We start from the raw sequence: 18,849 nt of genomic DNA on the forward strand, positions 1-18,849 counted from the left end.
GGGTTACATGTGGAGGCAGGCTCATTGGGACTCTTCCATGCCATAGAGGACATCAGCTTGTTCCCCAAAAGATGAGCACATGTTTTAGTCCTTGTATTTGACAACCTGTGCAACTGACTCATTGGACAGTAGCACAGTCCAAGAATCTGCATTCTTGGGCACGCATGCCCTTATCCATGGAATCCTCTAGAGTATGATCTCTGGCCAGCAGGCAGATTTTGGTGAAGCCACATGGGCAGTAGAGTCATTCCCATGTAAGTCACCTCTCATCACTTTCACCATCACCCAGGAGTATATATCAGTACACAATTGAAAAGACATGGTAAAATTCTCTTATGGTACCAGCTGGGGAAAACGCAGTGTTTCTCAAAGCTGCAATATATGAGTTAAATCTATGACAATATGTAGTAATAGTGTGTTTTTCTCCAACCTTGGTCCCATTATCAAATGATAAACACAGAAGTAATTGCTGTCAGTATTTCACAAAACTGACACATAATGTATTTTTGTTTCTTTCCTATGATATTTAATATCATTCTTTGAGTGTGAGGTGTCTCCCAGAAGCTCCTATTAACATAGGAATGTTCAGACATGTGCTTAACAGATTTTGATAACTGTAAACTAGACAATCAATCTTAGTTTGAGTGAACTCTTAAGGTTGTAATTGTAGGCAGGTGGGGCATGAAAGGAGGAGATGTATCTCTGTGGGTATTCCCTGAAGGGTGTAACTTCCCTGCAGTGTCTTAGAAAGGAGGGGAACAGGGTGAAGAAGTCCATGCTGCAATGATGTGAGCAACTTCCCTTCTGTCATGATGTTCTGCTTCACCTTGGACGCAGAGTAATGGAATTATCTGCCCATAGACTAAACATCTGAAAATTCTCCTCTAAGTTTTTATTTTCAGATATTTTGGTCACAGAAAGAAAAAGTTGTACAGAGAATTTGGGTCATTGTTGTGAATAGACTGACAATTTGTTTCTGTTGCATTTGAAGCTCATTTGCAGGAAGACTTTGGAACAGTTTGGAGATCCAGGCTGCAGCAGTTGTAGAATGTTGTAAGCTAAGTTGAATGAGATAGTCATTGGAAACTTAGAAGCCCAAAATGAAGACAGTAAAGGCTGTTCATGAGGTTTCAAAGGTGAATGGGTCTGTATTGAAAACTGGACTAGACAACATTCATGTTTTGTTTTGCCCATGTCTTGAGACTGTGAGAGACTTAATTTAATGGTGGTGGGCTAATTAATCTGGTGGTGAAAATTTAAGGCAACATAGTTTTTAGGCAGTGCTATGGATTTTGCTCACAGCTTTTACAAAGTTTTACTGAGAATCAGGAACAGAAGGCAGAGAAGGAGGATTATGAAAACTTGCAGTTTGGCCATAAAATTTCAGGTAAACTGATGCCAAAAAAGGTGTTGCTGTTGGAAAAATTCCATCTAAGTACTTTTCACAGAAACAATAGGAAAGATGGCTTGAAAGCATCTCAGAAATTTGCAAGATCACACTTTTGCAGGCTGAAATGTATAGCATGAAAAATTCTTTTGAGAGGAGACCATGGGGCACCTGCTTGCACAGGGTTGCCTAAGTTCTTTTACAATGCTCAGCTCTCCGGGCATACAGAAGCCACTTCAGCCATGACCTGAGAGAACTCAACCACTCTTTGAACTGGTGACAGACCTTGGCATCAACCATGTGGTGCTGGTTATTCAAAAATATAAAATGCTAGAGCTAATAGGGTCTTGAAGCCCTCCATCAGGATTTCAATTTTGCCTGGAAAATGTGACAAGGTAAGAATTTCTTTGGATGGTCCATGAGAGCCATGGGAAGGAAGCCAAACTGATGTGTGGACACCTCAGATTTAAACAAAGAGATGCCAATAATGTGAACTGTGGACTGAGAAAAGCTGCTGGCTACAGAGAGGGTCAGGTTAAAAGAGAGGTCACATGGGCTGAAGAGGAAAGGCTAAAGTGGCAGGAATGTCCAGGTTTTCTGGACAGCATTTCTCTCCACCATGTGGAATCTCCTAGATTCTGTCAGTGCAGACACAGGACCTGTTTACTGGCTGGGTTTCAGTGTTGCTTTGGTCCCATCCTGTCTCTCTATCTTGCCCCCATTCCTCCATCTTGGATTGGGATTGTTCACACTGTGCCACTGCATATTGAATATGTATAACATGCTTTTGATTTCCACAGGAGCTGACAGTCAAGAATTCACCTTATTCTTAGATGGGAATAAGGAAAATTTCAATGATTTGCAAATTTGGGCAGAGCTGAAACTGTGAAGAACATGGAATTCTTAAAAATGAACCAAATGCACTTTGGATTTTGAGATGGACATGAGCTTTCAGGAGCCAGGGGTAGAAAGTTATGGTTTTAATATAGGGTGTCCCCCTAAATGCATGTTAATATAGGAATTTATCAGAGTTGATCTCATCAGTCCATCCTGGTTTGAATGGACTGGCTTGGTAGTAACTCTAGGCAAGTGAGTCATGGATGGAGGAGGTGTGTTACTGGGGGTGTGCCCCAGAAGGTTTTATCTTCCCTGTGGGCCCTTCCCCTCTCTGCTTCCTAGCTACCACAAGCTGAGCCACACCTTCTACCACAATATTCTGCCTCACCTTTGAACCAGGACAATGGAGTTGGCTGATCAAACATAGAACATCTGAAATTGTGAGACAAAATAAACATTTCCTTCTCTAAGATATTCTTATAGGTTATTTTGTCACAACAATAAAAAGCTGACTAATCCATGGAGTTCATAAAATGTAATCTAACAAGCTGTTCAAACCAAATATTCAAGGGAGAAATACTCAGTTTACATAGGAACTGGAAATGGACCTGACTGATTAGCATCTGAAACTCTTCCAAATCTCCTTGGGCTTCCCACACTGCTGAACCAGAAGGTGGAAAACAGACTTACTGTGTTTGCCAATTTAATTATTCTAAATTGCCATGAGTAAGTGGATCCATGTCACCTGGGGTACAAGACATTGTGCTTGAAATTCAGAAGTTGCAGTTCTTCCTGTGAAATGATCCTAGTCACTGACAAAACACATCAGTTTTGAAAACAAATCTCTCCAGTCTAGCTGAAATGAAGCCTTGCATTATACATTAATTAAAGAAACTTATCTATTCAGAATCTTGCAAATGGTAAAGGGAAGTGAAACTGTGTGGGTAAAGAAAGTAGTCATAGTTTTTCATTCATATTTTACTACAGCAACAGAGTCTACAGCATCTATATGTTATGTTGATTGATTATTTTCTCTCATCTCTCACCACATTAACAATGCTACTTGTGAATTTTGACCTTATATTTTATGAGGCAAACAAAATTAATATCTTTAGTTGAAAATATCCTTCAAATACTCTTGATATTTCTTTGACCTATGTGTTATTTAAAAGTATGCTTCTTAGTTTTTAGCATTTGGGAGTTACTAAGCCATCTTTAAGTTTTTAATTTCTTATTAAATCCATTGATATCCAACAGTATAACTTTTTCTTCCTCACTTTCAGTTTTACTTTTTATAGAATCCTAAAACTAAAATGTTGTCATAGAACTTCTTTTAATTCCATTGTGGTATAATAGCATACCTTCTATCACTAAATTTTTTCAAATTTAGACTTACTTTTGTAACAGAGTATTAAAAAGGAAACATTGTCATAGAGCTGCTGTTCTTTTAAATTCATTAAATTCTGTTTTATGAGCCAGAATGCTGTCTCTGTTGTGACTGCTCTGTGTGGACTTGTGAAGTTTTTAATTCACTTTCGTTGCATGAAGTAGTCCATAGAACTCACTTATATCCAGTTGCTGGTGGTGCTGATACTGATCTGCATCCTGGATCAACTCAGAACTGATGGAGGGGTGCTGAAGTTCGTGCTGTCAATAGTAGTTCATCTTCTCCTCCTCCTCAGCTCTGCAGTTTGCCTTGTGCATTTTGACGCTATATTTCAATGTGTACCTATGAGAATGGGCCCCTTTATCAGTATCCCTGGCTTCAACCCTGATTGTGGAACCTCTAAATTTGCATCCAGACAGGCAGAAATGTGGGGAGCTTGAACCTGATCACAGGGTCTGGCTTCAGAACACAGAGTGGGACTCAAACATCCATACGTGGACAGTGCTGCCAGATCCAGGTGGTCACAGTTGGATTGAATTGTGCAACAGGACAGCAGCTGGTACTGGAGGAAGCACCGCATACTTGAAGTCAGGAGAAAAAACCCTTCACACTGCTTTTGTTTGTATTTCTATTAGGATAAAGTTAATGAATGTTCTTCATTGCTTTAGCATATAATGCAAACATTCATGCATATTTGATATTCATGCATAGACAAATATAGAGAGATTGTGTTTTGACCTGACACAAATACACATATTTTCCAAATATGCATGGAAGTTCAGAAGTCATGAACTCTAATTAATAGTATATGACAAATAAAGCACAGACATATTCACCCAACAGACTAAATAATATTTGAGTGGACCTGCTAATGTTCTGGCATAACATTGAAGAAGAAGCTACATTAACTTTGCCTTATTTTCTGTTTCAGATCAATTTTCACCATATTTAGGCCAGAATCAGCAAAATGTTTATTAATTTTTTTTTCATTTAAACAATCATAGAATGAGAACAATAATCATCAATGGAGAAGGTCATATGTTCTTTTAAGGAGCTTATAGCATTTTATTTAGTTGCCCTACTAATGCTATAACATAAGCAATTTTATTATACACATTTGATAGAACAGGAACTTAAAGTTCATTTACAATGTTTATCCAGGATTGTAAAATGGGTAAGGAATAGAAACAGGATTAAATGCAAAGCAAAAGAAAACAAAACAAATACACTAGTCAGACAAAATTGTGAATAGTTTTTAGGCTGTCAAAGCACCAAAATCTAGTTTAGGATAGTGCTAAAGGGCACTTTTTTTTTTTTTTTTTTTTTTATTGTAAACAAATGGGATACATGTTGTTTCTCTGTTTGTACATGGCGTAAAGGCATACCATTTGTGTAATCATAAATTTACATAGAGCAATGTTGTTTGATTCATTCTGTTATTTTTTTCCCTTCCCCCCACCCCTCCCACCCCTCTTTACCCTCTATACAGTAGTTCCTTCCTCCATACTTGCCCCCCTCCCTAACCCTAACTCTAACCCTTCCCTCCCCCCCATTATGTGTCAACCTCCACTTATTAACGATATCATTCGTCCTTTGGCTTTTTGAGATTGGCTTATCTCACTTAGCATGATATTCTCCAATTTCATCCATTTGCCTGCAAATGTCATAATTTTATCATTCTTTATGGCTGAGTAATATTCCATAGTATATATATACCACAGTTTCTTTATCCACTCATCAATTGAAGGGCATCTAGGTTGGTTCCACAGTCTGGCTATTGTGAATTGAGCAGCTATGAACATTGATGTGGCTGTATTTCTGTAGTATGCAGATTTTAAGTCCTTTGGGTATAGGCCAAGGAGTGGGATAGCTGGGTCAAATGGTGGTTCCATTCCAAGTTTTCTAAGGAATCTCCACACTGCTTTCCATAGCGGCTGCACTAATTTGCAGCCCCACCAGCAGTGTATGAGTGTACCTTTCTCCCCACATCCTCGCCAACACCTGTTGTTGCTCGTATTCTTGATAATCGCCATTCTAATTGGGGTGAGATGGAACCTTAGGGTGGTTTTGATTTGCATTTCTCTTATTACTAGAGATGTTGAACATTTTTCCATATGTTTGTTGATTGCTTGTAGATCTTCTTCTGTGAAGTGTCTATTCATTTCCTTAGCCCATTTGTTGACTGGACTGTTTGAATTCTTGGAGTAGAGTTTTTTGAGTTCTTTATAGATTCTGGAGATTAGTGAGTGCTCTATCTGAAGTATGATTGGCAAAGATATTCTCCCACTCTGTAGGCTCTTTCTTCGCATTGCTGATAGTTTCCTTTGCTGAGAGAAAGCTTTTTAGTTTGAATCTATCCCAGTGGTTGATTCTAGCTTTTATTTCTTGTGCTATGGGAGTCCTGTTAAGGAAGTCTGGTCCTAGACCAACAAGATGAAGATTTGGACCTACTTTTTCTTCTATAATCTGCAGGGTCTCTGGTCTGATTCCGAGGTCCTTAATCCATTTTGAGTTTAGTTTCGTGCATGGTGAGAGATATGGGTTTAGTTTCATTCTGTTGCATATGGATTTCCAATTCTCCCAGCACCATTTGTTGAAGAGGCTATCTTTTCTCCATAAAGGGCACTTTTAAATAGTGATTAAAGTGACTTGGGTGCTTCTTCAGTTTTGAGAATTTAAGTGATTTAAGTGCCAAAATTCTTCCACTAAGATATGTCATGCTGATTAAATAGTAGTTTCTTAAAATTACTAGCATTGCTTGCATTTCTGTGAAAAGTGCAAGCTACTCAATCAAAAGCTGTTTGTAAGATTAAATAAAATGCATGTAAAATATTGAGCATATTGGTTAGCATTTAGAGATACTGAGTGAACAAAATCCACCTGCATTGTCATCATACAGTTGCAAAAGCTTAATCTCTTTACTTCATGCAGTTAAGTCATGCTTGTTGAGCCCAGTGATCATCACTGAGCAGATGCCAGCTTTGCCAGGCACAATTCATGGTATTTGCTCTTCTTAACAGGTACCTCTACACCTTCCCTTCCTCTTTACCCTGGAGTAAATCCAGAGAGCTCATTACTGCCTCACATTCCTTTACCCTGTTCCTAGCCAAAGGTGATTTGCCTTCAAAGTGTCAGTACTCTTGGGAAGGTGTACCTATGTGGAGGAAGCTTTCAGTGGACACCTGGGATTCCTAATCAATGTGGCATGATGCCAGAAGCCCAGGTGAGAGTCCACAATGATGATTAAGGCGGATGTTTGCAGTCACCTGTCAGAGATTACATCACAACATATATGCAACCCAACTATGATCCTCTGCTATGAAGGTGAGTGTGATTTGGTTGATATTTATTTTTCTAGTATTTTAGAAAGTCATTCCAAATGATTCATATACTTATGTATCTGGTTGTATTTTACACATGAATTTTGAATTACAAAGTAAACTTTGTAAAGCTGCATCCACAAATGATGGGAAAGAAGCCCCTTAACTGTTTGCATAATGTTTTGAAAATGTAAGATGCAGTTTATTTCCACTCAGACCCATCAAGTCCAAAAATCTTCTTGTAAGAGCCATCAGTTAGGTAAAATGATTAAGTTCCTGTTAGTAATTTTTTTTCACAGAATCACATGGCTGCTTCTAAATGGAGAATTTTGGACAACTGGGAGCGCCGAAAAGGAGGCCGCTCGGCACAGCGCTGGGACTCGGAGCAACCACTGGGGCTCCGGCGGCTGCCCAGGGGAGGAGTGGCGAGGAGAGCCCAGGGGAGGTGTGGACTCAGAACACCGGGGCCTGCCCTGAGGAGGAGGAGGAGGAACGTGGCCACTTGGATTAGGAGTGACTGCACCAGAGCTACAGGCGGTTGCAGGAGGAGAAGCTGCGCGGCGAGCTGTTTGGACTCTAAACGACCGCTTCTGAACACCGGTGCCTGCCCTGAGGACGAGGAGGAGGAAGAGGAGCGCGGCCACTTGGATTCGGGGTGACTACACCAGAGCTACAGGCGGTTGCCAGAGAAGGGGCTGCGTGGCGAGCTGTTAGAACTCAGACCACTTCTGAACCCCGGGGCCTGCTCGGAGGAGTAGGAGGAGGAGGAGGAGGAGCGCGGTGGGTCCTTTGGACTCGCAGTGACTGTATTAGCGCTCCAGGCGGCTGCTCAGAGGAGAACGCGAGTGGTGAGTAGTTTGGACTTAAAGTGACAGCGCCTGAACACAGGGGGGCTGCCTGGAGGAGAAGCGTGGTGGGTCGCTTGGTCTTGAGTGGCCGCACCAGAGCTCCGGGCGGTTGCCCAGAGGACCCATGCAGCGGGTCATGTGGATTCAGAGCCACTCAGAGCGACCGCTCCTGAATACCTGGGGGGTTATCTGGAGAAGGAGGAGGAACGGGGAGGGTCACTTCAACTTGGAGTGAGTCGGGTGGTTGGTGGGAGGAGGAGGCACAAAGTGAGTTTCTTGGACTCCTAGTGACCACACCAGAATACTGGGCGGCTGTCTGGAGGAAGAGGCCTGTGGCGGGTCTCTGGGACTCAGAGCGATTGTTCGGGGCCCCAGGTGGCTGCTCAGAGGAGGGGCCGCATAGCCAGGCGATTAGGTGCACAGCAGGGTCCCAGGATCTAGGAGGCTTCTTGGTGGAAGAGCCGCACAGAGACAGGCTTAGGGTGGAGCGAAGGTTCCAGGCCTGCGGGCAGATTCTCTGAGGAGGGGCAGCCTAAGGAGATTCATCTGCGAAGGGTGAGGCTCCCAGGCCCAGGAGGCAGGGCCGGGCCCCTGGGAACTTCGCAGAGGAAGGCAGCCCAGTCCAGGCAGTAGCTGTAAATTGAGGGGAACCTCTAGGAGGGAACTGACCAGCGAGACCTCCCCACCGGGTGAGTCTTCCCTGCTGGGTGAGGTTTCCCCACAAGGACGGTAAAACCAGAGACTCAGGCCCAAACAGGCCTTGCCTCAGCCCACAGCCTAGGTCCCCTTTGGATGACCATTGGTCAACAAGTGGAGGCACCTCTGCCCACTAGCAGGGATTATACCCCACCTGAAGGACACCACTCCTAGAGAGGCAGCTTCTTTGTGGAGCACTGCATTATCAACTTCCTCCAAGACTTCAGCCTACTGAAGGCTAAGGGGGGATATATATAGAAATCTTCAGGGACATTGTAAGTCAATAGAGGAAATCTGCAATATCTCAGTGGTCCACAGATACCTGAACAATATGAGAAAACAAGGAAAGAAAATGCTGCAAACAAATCTAGATGTTACATCAATAAAACCCAATGACAGCATGGCAGAAGAAATGACAGAAAAGGAGTTCAGAATGTACATAATTAAAATGATCAGAGAAGCAAACGATGAGATGAAAGAGCAAATGCAAGCATTGAATGATTGCACCAATCGACAGTTAAAAGAGCAAATACAGGAAGCAAAAGATCATTTCAATAAAGAGTTAGAGATATTGAAAAAAAACCAAACAGAAATCCTTGACATGAAGGAAACAATAAACCAAATTAAGAACTCCATAGAAAGCATATCCAATAGGATAGAACACCTGGAAGACAGAACCTCAGACATTGAAGACAAAATATTTAACCTTGAAAACAAAGTTGAACAAACAGAGAAGATGGTAAGAAATCATGAACAGAATCTACAAGAACTATGGGATATCATGAAAAGGCCAAATTTTAAGAATTATTGGGATTGAGGAAGGCCTAGAGAAACAAATCAAAGGAATGAACAATCTATTCAATGAAATAATATCAGAAAATTTCCCAAATCTGAAGAATGAAATGGAAAATCAAGTTCAAGAGGCTTATAGGACTCCAAATACACAAAATTACAACAGACCCACACCAAGGCACATTATAATGAAAATACCGAACATACAAAATAAAGACAGAATTTTAAAGGCTGTGAGAGAAAAGAACCAAATTACATTCAGGGGGAAACCAATACGGATATCAGCAGATTTTTCAATCCAGACCCTAAAAGCCAGAAGGGCCTGGAAGAACATTTTTCAAGCCCTGAAAGAAAATGGATGCCAACCAAGAATCTTATACCCAGCAAAACTTACCTTCAAATTTGACGATGAAATAAAATCCTTCCATGATAAACAAAAGCTAAAAGAATTTACAAAAAGAAAGCCAGCATTACAGAACATTCTCAGCAAAATATTCCAAGAGGAAGAGATGAAAAACAAAGAAGCAAATCAGCAAAGGGAGGAATTATCCTAAAGGAATTGTCAAATAAAGGAGGAAACAAGTTGTGTCAAACAAATAAATAAACAAAATTTACAAAATGAACCAAATGACCGGGAAACCAAATCATATCTCAGTAATAACCCTGAATGTTAATGGCCTGAATTCATCAATCAAAAGACATAGACTGGCAGACTGGATTAAAAAGAAAGATCCAACAATATGTTGCCTGCAAGAGACTCACCTCATAGAAAAAGATACCCATAGACTAAAGGTGAAAGGATGGGGAAAAACATACCATGCACATGGACTCAGCAAAAAAGCTGGAGTATCCATCCTCATTTCCGATAATGTGGACTTCAAGCCAAAGTTAGTCAGAAGGGATAAAGAAGGACATTTCACACTTTTTAAGGGAAGCATAAATCAGCAAGATATAACAATCATAAACATCTATGCCCCAAACAGTGCCTCATCCATGTATGTCAAACAAATCCTTCTCAATTTCAGAAACCAAATAGACCATAACACAATAATACTAGGTGATTTTAACACGCCTCTCTTACCACTGGACAGATCTTCCAGACAAAAATTGAACAAAGAAACCATGCATCTCAATAACACAATGAATAATTTAGACTTCACGGACATTTATAGAATATACCATCCAACCAAGAGCGAATACACTTTCTTCTCAGCAGCACATGGATCCTTCTCTAAAATAGACCATATATTATGCCACAAAGCTAATGTTAGCAAATACAAGAAGATAGAGACACTAGCATGTATTCTATCAGATCATAATGGATTGAAGTTAGAAATAAATGAAAGAGTAAAACACAGAAACTATTCCAACATCTGGAGATTAAACAATATGCTATTATATGATGAATGGATAACAGGAGATATTAGGAAGGAAATTTAAAAATTCTTAGAGGTAAATGAGAACAAAGAAACATCATATCAAAATCTCTGGGACACTATGAAAGCAGTACTTAGAGGGAAATTTGTTTCATGGAGCGCATTTAATAAAAGAAGTAAAACTCAACAAATAAACGACCTACCACTACAGCTCAAAGCCCTAGAAAAAGAAGAACAGAACAGCACAAAAAGTAGTAGAAGACAGGAAATAGTTAAACTCAGAGCTGAAATCAATGAAATTGAAACAAAAGAAACAATACAAAAAATTGACAAAATAGTTGGTTCTTCGAAAAAATAAACAAAATTGATAAACCTTTAGCCACACTAACAAAGAGAAGACGAGAGAAAACCCAAATCACTAAAATTCAGAATGAACAAGGAAATATCACAACAGACAGGTTGAAATACAAAACATAATTAGAAGCTATTTTGAAAATCTATACTCCAACAAAATAGAAAATTTCAAAGACATCAACAGGTTTCTAGAGACATATGAATTGCCTAAACTGAACGAGGAGGACATAAACAATTTAAATAGACCAATTTCAAGTACTGAAAAAGAAGAAGTCATCAAAAGCCTACCAACAAAGAAAAGTCCGGGACCAGATGGGTTCTCAGCCAAGTTCTACAAAACCTTTAAAGAAGAGCTCATTCCAATACTTCTCAAAGTATTCCATAAAATAGAAGAGGAGGGAACCCTCCCAAACTCATTCTATGAAGCCAATATCACACTGATACCTAAACCAGACAGAGACTCATCAAGGAAAGAAAATTTCAGACCAATATCCTTAATGAACATCGACGTAAAAATTCTCAACAAAATTTTAGCAAATCGCATACAAAAACATATTAAAAAGATAGTGCACCATGATCAAGTGGGTTTCATCCCAGAAATGCAAGGTTGGTTCAACATCAGGAAATCAATAAACGTAATTCACCATATTAATAGACTTAAAGTCAAGAATCACATGATTATTTCAATAGATGCAGAAAAAGCATTTGATAAAATACAGCACCCCTTCATGCTCAAAACACTAGAAAAAATAGGGATAGTGGGAACATTCCTTAACATTGTAAAGGCCATTTATGCTAAGCCCATGGCTAATATCATTCTAAATGGTGAAAAACTGAAAGCATTCCCCCTAAAAACTGGAACAAGGCAGGGATGCCCTCTTTCACCACTTCTATTCAACATCGTTCTTGAGACTCTGGCCAGAGCAATTAGACAAACCAAAGAAATTAAAGGGATACGAATTGGGAAAGAAGAACTCAAACTATCCCTGTTCGCTGATGACATTTTTATATATTTAGAGGAACCTGGAAATTCCACCAGAAAACTCTTAGAACTCTTAAGTGAATTCAGTAAAGTAGCAGGTTACAAGATCAATGCCCATAAATCCAACACATTTTTATACATAAGTGATGAATCTTCAGAAAGAGAAATTAGGAAATCTACCCCATTCAAAATAGCCTCGAAAAAAATAAAATACTTGGGAATCAATCTCACAAAAGAGAATCTACAATGAGAACTATACAACACTAAAGAAAGAAATTAAAGAACACCTTAGAAGATGGAAAGATCTTCCATGTTCTTGGATAGGAAGAATTAATATTGTCAAAATGGCCATACTACCTAAAGTGCTATACAAATTCAATGCAATTCCAATTAAAATCCCAATGACGTACCTTACAGAAATAGAGCAAGCAATTATGAAATTCATCTGGAAGAATAAGAAACCCAGAATAGCTAAAGCAATCCTTAGCAGGAAGAGTGAAACAGGGGGTATTGCAATACCAGATCTTCAACTCTACTACTAAGCAATAGTAACAAAAACGGCATGGTATTGGTATCAAAATAGAAAGGTAGATCAATGGTACAGAATAGAGGACAGGGACAAAAATCCAAATAAATACAATTTTCTCATACTAGACAAAGGGGCCAAAAATATGCAATGGAGAAAAGATAGCCTCTTCAACAAATGGTGCTGGGAGAATTGGAAATCCATATGCAACAGAATGAAACTAAACCCATATCTCTCACCATGCACGAAACTAAACTCAAAATGGATTAAGGACCTTGGAATCAGACCAGAGACCCTGCAGATTATAGAAGAAAAAGTAGGTCCAAATCTTCACCTTGTTGGTCTAGGATCAGACTTCCTTAACAGGACTCCCATAGCACAAGAAATAAAAGCTAGAATCAACCACTGGGATAGATTCAAACTAAAAAGCTTTCTCTCAGCAAAGGAGACTATCAGCAATGCGAAGAAAGAGCCTACAGAGTGGGAGAACATCTTTGCCAATCATACTTCAGATAGAGCACTAATCTCCAGAATCTATAAAGAACTCAAAAAACTCTACTCTAAGAATTCAAATAATCCAGTCGATAAATGGGCTAAGGAAATGAATAGACACTTCACAGAAGAAGATCTACAAGCAATCAACAGACATATGGAAAAATGCTCAACATCTCTAGTAATAAGAGAAATGCAAATCAAAACCACCCTAAGATTCCATCTCACCCCAATTAGAATGGCGATTATCAAGAATACGAGCAACAACAGGTGTTGGCGAGGATGTGCGGAGAAAGGTACACTCATCCATTGCTGGTGGGGCTGCAAATTAGTGCAGCCACTCTGGAAAGCAGTGTGGAGATTCCTTAGAAAACTTGGAATGGACCCTCCATTTGACCCAGCTATCCCACTCCTTGGCCTATACCCAAAGGACTTAAAATCAGCATACTACAGAGATACAGCCACATCAATGTTCATAGCTGCTCAATTCACAATAGCCAGACTGTGGAACCAACCTAGATGCCCTTCAATTGATGAGTGGATAAAGAAACTGGTATATATATACAATGGAATATTACTCAGCCATAAAGAATGATAAAATTATGGCATTTGCAGGCAAATGGATGAAATTGGAGAATATCATGCTAAGTGAGATAAGCCAATCTCAAAAATCCAAAGGATGAATGATATCGTTAATAAGTGGAGAATGACACATAATGGGGGGGAGGGAAGGGTTAGTGTTAGGGTTAGAGTTAGGGTTAGGGAGGGGGGCAAGTATGGAGGAAGGAAGTACTGTATAGAGGGTAAAGAGGGGTGGGAGGGGTGGGGGGAAGGGAAAAAATAACAGAATGAATCAAACAACATTACTCTATGTAAATTTATGATTACACAAATGGTATGCCTTTACGCCATGTACAAACAGAGAAACAACATGTATCCCATTTGTTTACAATAAAAAAATTTAAAAAAATAAAAAAAATGGAGAATTTTATTTATTTATTTATTTATTTATTTATTGTGGAGGGCAGGATGTAAATTGTTGAATGTAAGGCCAATATCTAGAAAAATGATATGTGTTTTCATGTGTGAATAGGGAGATGAATCAGTTTACCTTCCAGCATCATAAAGAACATGTTCTTGAGGTCAACAGATACAAAATTCCTCATGTCATTTATAATGAGCCTAAGATGGATAATTTAAAAAAAAAACAAGGGCAAGATATATTGTTAATTTTGAAACAATAGAAGAGTCTCTCCTGTTTGGGGGCGAGTACTGAAGATTGAACCCAAGCTTACCATTGAGCTTCATGACCAGTCTATCATATTTTTTATTTTGATTTTGAGACAGGGTCTTGCAAAGTTGCTCAGGACCTTGCTAATTTGCTAAGGCTGACCTCCAACTTGTGATCCTTCTGCTACAGCCTCCCAAGTCTCTGTGATTACAGGCATGTGCCACCACAGCCAGCTCCCTTTCTTTCTGTAAAGGTTGCAAACCTGGATGATTAGGAAGGATCTATCCCCTATTCCTGGAGGTGAAAATTCCCCTCGCTTTTAAGGTATATACATACAGTTTTAAATAAATTTAATCTGCAAACTGACCTATAGAGGAATTATGCATTAGCATCTGTTAACATTCTCATAATTTTCAGAGTTACCTTTGCCTTTTAATTAGGGAATACTGATTTCAACTAGCATGTAAAAGCAGCCATTTATCCATAATGTCAGAAAATCCTTAATTTAATGCTTTGAAAAAAAAGTAGAGTGAAGATTACCAATCTTCAGTGATTTATGTAAATGAAATACATTTAATACATTCAAATTTATTTTCTATTAAGTTATCTGACTGCTGTAGCATGCAATAAAGCATAATTTATTAGGATATTATACATCATAATTTTTTCACAGTATAGGAGAACAAAGATTTATTTACTTGTTATAATTTCTCCTTAAGAGCCATAGTTCAGATTAAGATATTTTATTTAGACACAGATCTGTGTACATGTCTATATTATGTTTCTCTTTTCCTCTTTTTTTCTCTCACATACAAATTCTTCTCTTTTTTTCTCTATTTCTCTACTTCTAACTCTAAGAGTATTTATTCTGAAAAATTCTAACCATTTTGAATGAGAAATTCATTCTTTTCAAATCTTAGAATTTCAGCTTCATATTGCAATAGCATTTGTTCTAATGATCAAATTATTTTCTCCTTTGACTTTCAAACTTTTGAACCAGTAGAGAAAATGGTAATATGATCTAGACTAAAAACTAAAATTAAACCAAAAAACTTGTGCGAATATACAAAATGCCTTGGGAAATTAATTCTAAATTCTCCTATACATTAAATATTTAATTCATTGATGATATGTCTGGAAGATTTATAATTCAAAACATAAATAAAATTTAAGTAACTTGCCCTCTCAAGTATAAAATGATGATGAAAAAATTTTTAAACTATGATTTTAGTTTCATTTTAGGATACAGTCTGCCCAGAGAGAAAATATTATTCCTAAAATCATCTCATATCCCACCAGCAATACCCTGTTAATTATGGAAAGCTGCCTAGTTAGCAACACCCAAAGTTTGGTGATCTTCTAGCTGTAAATTCTGCAGCCACAGGGTCGCTGTGTCTTATTTTGAAGTTGTAGGGAGGCTTTGCAGCCCAGGAGTCAGCAGACAGCACTAATTCTGCAAGAAAGGCTCCTTAGCTAGCATGCAAAGCAAGGGACCATACACACTGACAAGGACCTGCAAGTCAACCTGATTACAGAGACCTGGGTCCACAAAATCTCTGCCTATTTTGCCCAATTTTTGCCTACAGGACTCATTTCCTTGACATCCAGTGTTTGAGCTAGCCCTCTTGAGATACATTACCCCTGTTTGTTCTATCTACTCTCATCTGAATGCTTCTGAGGTGGATGTGGCACTGCCCTTCTGTGGATCCCTGACACAAACCACCTGTGTGTGAGGTCCTTGTGCAAGAACTTTCACAGCATCAGAGTACTAACAAAATCAGACCCCCCGAGAGCAAAGAGCACTGCCACCCTTTCTGTGTGTGCAGTAATCGATGACCAGACAATGTCTACAGAATTGGTTCAGATATCTTCATGACTTAAAAGCTTCAAATGAAATAGAGCTGAGTTGTCCTTGCCAGTGAGAGGTCTAATATTCTGTGGAGGAAAAACAGTATATTTGTGCATTTTTCTTCTGATAAAGAGGGGGTTGGCTTCTAGAGCTATGTGCTCTTTTGGTCTTTATGAGTTTACAAGTTTTGTTTTCAGTAGGGAATTAAAAATTGAAAACACTCAAAACATATTTCTTATGCTCAATGTTTAACAACTTTATACCTGCAAACCCTTCCAAATGAAGGCATGCTCATTTTTTTTTGACATTTTAAGTTTGAATGTCCAAAGAAAGTGAATCTGTTCATTCAATTTTAAAATCAAGTACTGGGATGTCTTTAGTTATATTTTTTTGCTCACATTTGCTATGGCTAATTGCTGTCTTTTGTGTATTCATATACATTTTAGGATAGTTTTTCTACCAGATTATCCTTGGTATTTGAACAGGGACTGCATTGAATCTATAGGCCACTTTGGGTAGTATGGACATTTTAACAGTATTATTTCTTCCACTCTAAAACCATGGGGGCTCTTTCCTTTGCGTTTGTTTGCTTGCTTCTTCTTCAATTTCCTTTTTATGTGTTTCATGAATTTCAGTGTAGATGTCTTTCCCTCACTTGGTTAAATATATTTCCAGTTGTTTCTTTTTTCATAGCTCTTCTGAACAGGACTGCTGTCTCTACCTTCCATCAAGTCAATATTGTTGTGCAGATAAGGTAATGATCTTTGTATAGTGACCCTGTAGCCTGCTACTTTACTGAAATCTTTTATCAGTTTTAATAAGTAGTAACTAAAAATGAATTTAGGTATTCAAAATCATGAGATATTTTTCTTTTTAAATCTATTTGATTCTTTGTGACCCATAGTGACACCATAGAAATGAAACTGTTTGGACGCTGTTTACTTATCCCATCACTCGTCCTCCTCAATACAGTCTTCACTGTCAGATGGAACATTGATCAACATCACAGCTGTTCAGTCCACTGCCTCTCTAGGTCTGCAGTATTTCATGCAGCACCACACTGTTTAGGGCAGATCACAAGGCCAAATCTACCTTGGGAAGAATGTTACGTCTCATAGAAGGGGTGATGTGCAAACATTGGAGGTTTCAGAGCAGGAGGGAATAAGTGAGTATATCCAAGTCTTAAATATGAGAGAAGTAAAAGTCACCTAATGAGAGTAAGAAAGCACCTATCAATTATTTGAGATATTAAAAGTGTTCAACAAAAGAATTCGTTTTTTAAAATTTGTATTCCTGTCTGTGGCCCTTGGAATGCTCAGTAAAACAAATATTACTTCTTGTTTATTTTTAAGAAGAGACTAATTTTAAATAGTGTAGTTTTCCTATAGTTGAATATAAATCACATATGACACAAATAAATCTAAATGGCAGATTTCTAAGTGTTTCCTCAACTGACTCATTTTGGTTTCTGTACACACAGCAAAAACTAAAAACTAGAGGTACAAGTAATATAAAAATAGAAATATTAACTCTTTACCAATATATAATACTTAACAGCTTTTGATATTGTGAACTGTTTTGGCATAATTATCTTATGTGAAGTACATATATAACCTTGGTGAAGAGGTTAACATTTCAGCTAAGAAGTGGAATGACCAGTCAAGAAAAGCAAGCACAGTGGGAAGTAGGGCTTTACATCAGAACACTGGATTTCATACCAGATCAGGTGCAGAAGCTGTGCAGTCACACTGAGACTTTCGGGTGATAAAAGTGCTCACTTATCTGTTTTCCCACAGGATACAATGGTTGAAACTATGGAGAAGAGAAACACCACCTCCAACTTCATCCTTCTAGGACTCACTGAGCACAAAAGATTGAATCTTTTTCTCTTCACAGTGGTGATGACAACAGACATCACTTTACTCATGGGCAATTCCCTCATGATTCTCCTGATTCAACAGGACCTCTGGCTCCATACACCCATGTTTCATCTTCCTGAAACAACTATTCCCTCATGAAACAACTATTCCCTCATGGAGAGTTTCCACCACTGTGCCCAAACTACCTGCTGACTACCTGACTAGAAGCAAGTCCTTCTCCCCTGCTGGCTGTGGTTTGCAGATCTTCTTTATTCCAACTCTGGGTTTTGGAGAGTGCTTCCTCTTAGCAGCCATGTCCTATGACCGCTATGTGGCTCTATGCCACCCACTGCACTATCCCATGCTCATGAACTGGCCTCTGTGTCTGAGGATGACCATGGGGTCCTAGTTGCTTGGAGCATCTGATGAGCTGATGCAGGTCATTGTTGCCCTGAGCTTCCTGTTCTGCAGTGGATGTGAGATAGACCATTTCTTCTGTGAGGCCCCCAGACTGCTGCACTTGGCTTGTGCTGACACATCTGTCTTTGATGATGTCATGTACATCTGCTGTGTGTTGATGCTCCTTGTGCTAATCTTCCTAATCCTGACATCCTACAGTCTCATCCTGGCTGCTGTCCTCCATGTGTGCTCCACAGAAGCCCGCAAGAAGGCATTTGCCACCTGCTCCTCACACTTGGCTGTGGTGGGGCTCTTTTATGGAGCTGCCATTTTTATCTACATGAGACCCAAATCCTACAGATCAGCTATCCAAGATAAGGTGCTGTCAGTCTTCTATACCATCTTCACCTCAATGCTGAACCCTGTCATCTACAGCCTGAGGAACAGTGAGGTCAAGGGAAGCTTGAAAATGTGGCTGGGAAGATGTGCAAATATTAAACACCACCAACGTTAG

At 39.2% G+C, this 18,849-nt stretch overlaps 1 pseudogene across 1 annotated transcript; it reads left to right on the top strand.

Moving 5' to 3' along the window:
- Positions 1-17,882: 17,882 nt before the first annotated feature.
- LOC306652167 (olfactory receptor 2T33-like) lies at positions 17,883-18,849 on the top strand (annotated as a pseudogene). The gene has a single exon. The product of its transcript is annotated as an olfactory receptor 2T33-like (transcript).

Source organism: Sciurus vulgaris (assembly GCF_902686455.1).
Source record: "Sciurus vulgaris genome assembly, contig: HiC_scaffold_137_arrow_ctg1, whole genome shotgun sequence".
In the NCBI taxonomy this organism is placed as follows: Eukaryota; Metazoa; Chordata; class Mammalia; order Rodentia; family Sciuridae; genus Sciurus; species Sciurus vulgaris.